Genomic DNA, 5392 nt, shown 5'->3' on the forward strand with positions numbered 1-5392 from the left:
CTTAGCATAAAGACTGACAAATCATAGTCACTGAAAAAAACTAAGCACTATGGAATCCTGATGATTTTTAACAAAAGATTTTAAACTATCTCTGCCACTACTATTCCTGGGAATCCAGCCAACACTGAACATGAAAAAAAAAAAAAATCCTACTGACCCCAGTTTCTAAGCCAGCTATTTTCTCTATTGTTTACTCATGGCAATAGAAATAAAATCCAACTGATTTAGTGTAGGTATTGAAAGTAGTATTAGGATTATCCTCAAGTCCTGATCAGTTTAAGAGGTTGTATTCTTTTATAATTATAGAGTCATAACACAGTTGTCATCTTTTTGTGTTGGAATTTATAATAATATGTCTGTTTTGCTACTTCTCAATGACCCTTAGTAGACATCTTCAAATAAATGAGTAAATGAGAAAAATGAAGCCAACTTAAAACCTCTATGAGAGAAAAATGCCCTGAGCCACACAAATAGAAGACTGAAGATTTTAGAGAAAAGTTTTCTCTGAATAAGATATATGTAAGAGGATAACTAATTTATCGTGTTAAAAATGTAAAATAAAACAAAATGGGTGCTGGGTCTATGAAGCAAGACTAATTCTATTCAGGTAACAGAATGATATAAGAATTAATTGCATGAAAAGTAGTTTATAAATATCTATCAAGTCAACAAAAAGATATTTGTGCCCTATATCTATAAAATATTAAATGAAGAGGAGAGGGGCAGGGCACAGAGTGCACATGTGCTGCAGCGCCATGGCTTTGCCAGGACCCAGCCAGGCCAGAGCATCTCTGCTGTCTCCCACCACCACATCCACCGCTGTCCAGAGGGAGTTGGAGGAACTGGCTGCTCAGTGTCGCTGGCAGCCGCTCAATCTGCAAATATCGAAATGAGTCCCATGACTATCCTCACAGAGAGGCCAACTTTCTAGAAAACATAATCGAAACAGATCCAGAGATCTAAGCCCATATGACTACAGTTGGGTTAAACTGAAAAATGCTGAAAATAATTATACCAGAGCCAACTTAGGTTGAGATACAAGAGGCACGAAGGAGATCAATCTTAACACAGGGTCCACTTCCTGATACATATTGTCATTTCTGGCTCATAGTTTGGCAACAAAAGTCCAAAGCAGTTGTCATGCTCACCCGAATGGTGGAGAAAGAATTGGTTAAGTGTGCAAAGTACTGGCCAGCAGATGACCAAGAGACGCCATTTAAAGGAACCGGATTCAGTGTGAAGCTTTTGTCAGAAGATGTGAATTTATAGAACACAGTATATCTACTCCAATTAGAAAATATCAATAGCGGGATCAATAGAGAAGAGCAGAATGGGATCTCACTTTCACTACATCACCCGACCGGACTTTGGAGTCCCGGAATCTCCAGCTTTGTTTCTCAATTTCTTGCTTAAAGTAAGAGAGTCTGGCTCCCAAAGCCCGGAGCACAGGCCTGTTGTGGTCCACAGCAGGCATTGGCCCTCGTGCACCTTCGCTCTAATGGACAGCTGTCTTTACTACTCATGAATAAAAGGAGATGATATTAACAGTAAGCAAGTGTTACTGAATATGAGAAAATATAGAATGTGACTTATTCAGACACAAAAATCAACTCATATTCTCTTTCCTGGCCATAATAGAACAAGCTAAGTGTATAAAGGGAGATTCTAGTATACAGAAAGGGTGGAAAGAACCTTCAAAGAAAGATTTATTTGCTGCTTTTTATCATTCACCAAACAAAATCATGACTGAAAAGTATAATGGGTACAGAATAGGTCCGAGGAAGGGAGCAGACGCGAGGAAAGTGAGAATGTTCTGTGGGAGTGCAGTCAAGAGGACCAGAGAGCTACCGCGGTGCAGAAGGTGCAGCTGATGAAACAGGCCAAATGAGACTGAACAAAACAAAAAAGATCCCATCACCACATCGACGTTTTCTTCGTCTTAAACATCATTCTTTGGTACAACCCCTAGGAATCGTAGATAGTCAACAGCTCTTTGGTTTTCCATTTCTGTAATCACGAGTTGGCAGAAAGATTCCAAGCCACCAACCTTTTCTGTTAACCACAGCATCTCTGCTTTTTTCTCTTTTATATACCACGCCAAGATTGACAGACACCTTAAGTATTCATGACTTGAGAATATTCTGCAGCTATAAATTTTGGGCCATTGATGTGCAAAGCAACACCTGAAGCCCACTCTGGAAACTGAAGTGAGGCTTGCTAGCCGAAGATTGCCTCATGCTGTCTGTTTACCAAGTAAATGTCCACACAGGGATGAGGAGCTTGCACCAGCAGAAGACTTGTAGAGCCTCAGCTCAGGAATTTCTACTGAATGAATGAGACTCAGAAGGACGTCAGAGAAATGAGTTAGGCAGGACTACTTTGTGTAGTACTGTCATTCCTACTGTATTTTTATCAAATAGACAAAAATTCAACAGTCCTGCTAAAAAACAAGACAAATTATAAATTTAAGGCTAAAATAAAAATTACTATTATCTTATTTGCAAAATGGTGGTACTTTCTATGAGTAATAGAAAATATAGAATATCATATAACTTTAAGTAAGAAAAAATAGCTCATCATTTTATCCCCAAAATAAGAAAAGAATAATCAAATCCACACTGCCTTAAAAATAAAGCAAAATTGATAAAATAATGAATATGAAGGTAGTGACAGATTTTAAAACATAAAAATAAAACCAAGACATTAATTCCAGTTTTGTTTTTATATATACACCACTTTGGGAGCTTCCCCTGTTAAACTCTCCATTTTCCTTTATAAAAATCCCACCATGTTGTCTGCTTCTCTGTTCTTCAAACAAAGTAGCTACTCCTCAACCTAAACCTTTGAATTTTGCTGGTCCTTTCGAGATTCATCTCCCGAAAAGTCACCCAGATTTGGTTTCTTTCTTTGGTGTTCATATTTTGTAGTATGAAAGAGGCCTTCTTTGATTGCTTTATATAAAATGTCACATGCATGCCTAGCACTCTCTGTTCTCCATAAAAAGACTTTTCATAATACCTATTGTGTAGCATGCTATGTATCTACTTTATTTGTTGCTCCTCCTTTAAAATGTGAGGGACTGAAGGAAGTTATGTATGTCTCACTTTATTCAATGTGTGTCTCCATTGTTTGAATAAATTGATTAAATAATTAATTATTATTAAAAATTTCATTATTATTATAAATAACTCATTATTAGTTAACATGACTTAACATGGAAATTTCAACAATATGTATGGCTATTTGGAAAAATACATATCATCATAATTAACTTAATAAGAAATCGCAAAATTAAATGTACTAAATATAAGGAAGCATTGTAGCTCAAGACAGAAAGGGATATATGTAATAAAAGATACATATAACAAGGGACGATATAAAGGTAAATCAGAAATTATGTAATAGTGATAAGGCAGAAGTATCACCTAATAAGTCATTAAGAACCATCATAAAAAGACATAACCCAAAAGCTACAAATGGACAGGTAGATGGTAACATTTGATTTATAGGTGATATGATGAAAGGCCTCAAGCAAGATTCTCTGAAAATAACTAGTAGCTCTCTTGATTTGATGAGTCTCTCCAGTTGTGACTCTGGACCTTCTTCCATCAGGATATGCTTTATTCTAAATGAGCCTTCTTGGACACCAGGGTCTCTCCATCCCCACCTTGCCTCATTTAGAAGGTAATCCAATTGCCTTAGAGCTCACAGGTCTTCATTTGCTTAATAGCTAGCTTTATAAGACAATTTCTGCAAACACCAAATTCAACCCAACTTCTTATCCCCAAATAATTCGTTTGTTCTCCCCACAGATAGGCTTTATCTCAATCTACTCCAATAAAAGGAAACAAATAAGATGGAGAGGTTTTTTTTTTTATAGTATCCTGTACCTCTCTAGAGTGATAGAAAGATTGAGACATTTATGATTCATTTACTAAAAAGAGGTTTGTAAATTTCCCTTATATAACCTATTCTTTGAAACATCATCATGAGACTGGGCATAAGCCCAGGTTCATGCCAAGCAGTGTCATTAATGGAATGTGGTTTTTAATTCTAAGCATATTTTTTAATCTTAAAAATGGTTTTGGTTTAAAATTATATTCCTTGATAACTGAGAATTGGGCTTGTAAAATTTATCATGTATAAATAAACATACAGACATTAATGATACTGTATATTAAAAAGAAACAAAGAATGCTTATTTGATTGCTTCTTTGAAACTTATCTGAAGCTGGGTATGGATGTGCATGCTTTTATTTCCAGTACTTGGGAGGCTGGGATAAGTGGATTAGAAATTTATAGTCAGCCTCAGCAACTTGTAAGGTCTTCCTCAACTTAGTGCGACCCTGTTTCAAAATAAAGAATAAAATATAACTGAGAATGTAGTTCAGAGGTAGAATGCCTCTGAGTTTAATTTTCATTACCACAAAAAATAAAAGAAAAAAAACAGTAAAATATAACTGAGAATGTAGTTCAGAGGTAGAATGCCTCTTAGTTCAATTTTCATTACCACATAAAAGAAAAAGAAAAAAAAAACAGTATATGACTTCTTTGTAAATGTGAAGGGGTTCATTTCTTATATATTTTTAAATTTTAATTAAAGGTATTTGCTTTTTTTGTACTTTTATTGGTATATTGTAATTATACATCCATCATACTGAGTTGCAAAGCCATACAAACATACACACTGGTCTTGGTGTGTTTTCCTTCAGATACCACCCTGCTATCCACCTCTCCACGTACCTCATAGAGAGATCGGTAGGCTGTCTCAGTCAACAGTCTCACTGGTAGAATCCCAGACAACTGAGCACACACCTTAGAGGAATGAAGATTTATTTGCTCACAATTTTTTGGAGATTCTGGGTTCAGTCCATATGAGGCCGAGATCTGAACCTCAAGGCAGACAGGAGAAAGCAGAGAAAGAGCCTTAGGCTCCCCTTTCACATCTTGGAGGCCAGAAGCAGAGTGAGAGAGCAGGAGGAGGAGAGGACCACATAGAGTTCCCAAGGCCACATTCCCAGGTACGCCTCAGCATCCAAGCCCTGCTTCCAACATTGCTATCTTGTTTCCATGATGGGCAGGGGAACATTCTAAATCCAAACCATTACATAATGGTGCCTTCATATATAGTAACATCATTTGAATTGTTTCTTCCTTAACTGCCTCCTCACCTCCCTCCCCCTAATTTAATTATTTCTAAAAACTCAGTCCCACAACAGCTATTTTATCCAATATAATACTTGAGGCAGTGAAGAGAGCATCTTCTCTGTTTATGTTGGTTGGTGTGTGTGTGAAAGATAGAGATAGAGATAGAGAGAGAAGGAAACAAAGAAAGAAAGAGAAGAGGAAGATGAGAAAAGTGGTTGCTTAATAAACTGTAGAGAAACATGTA

General features: G+C 36.6%; 1 pseudogene across 1 annotated transcript; it reads left to right on the forward strand.

Moving 5' to 3' along the window:
- Window positions 1-755: 755 nt before the first annotated feature.
- LOC308260119 (tyrosine-protein phosphatase non-receptor type 2-like) lies at window positions 756-1871 on the forward strand (annotated as a pseudogene). The gene has a single exon. The product of its transcript is annotated as a tyrosine-protein phosphatase non-receptor type 2-like (transcript).
- Window positions 1872-5392: the final 3521 nt, after the last annotated feature.

Source organism: Muscardinus avellanarius (genome assembly GCF_963383645.1).
Source record: "Muscardinus avellanarius genome assembly, chromosome: 3".
Taxonomy (NCBI): domain Eukaryota; kingdom Metazoa; phylum Chordata; class Mammalia; order Rodentia; family Gliridae; genus Muscardinus; species Muscardinus avellanarius.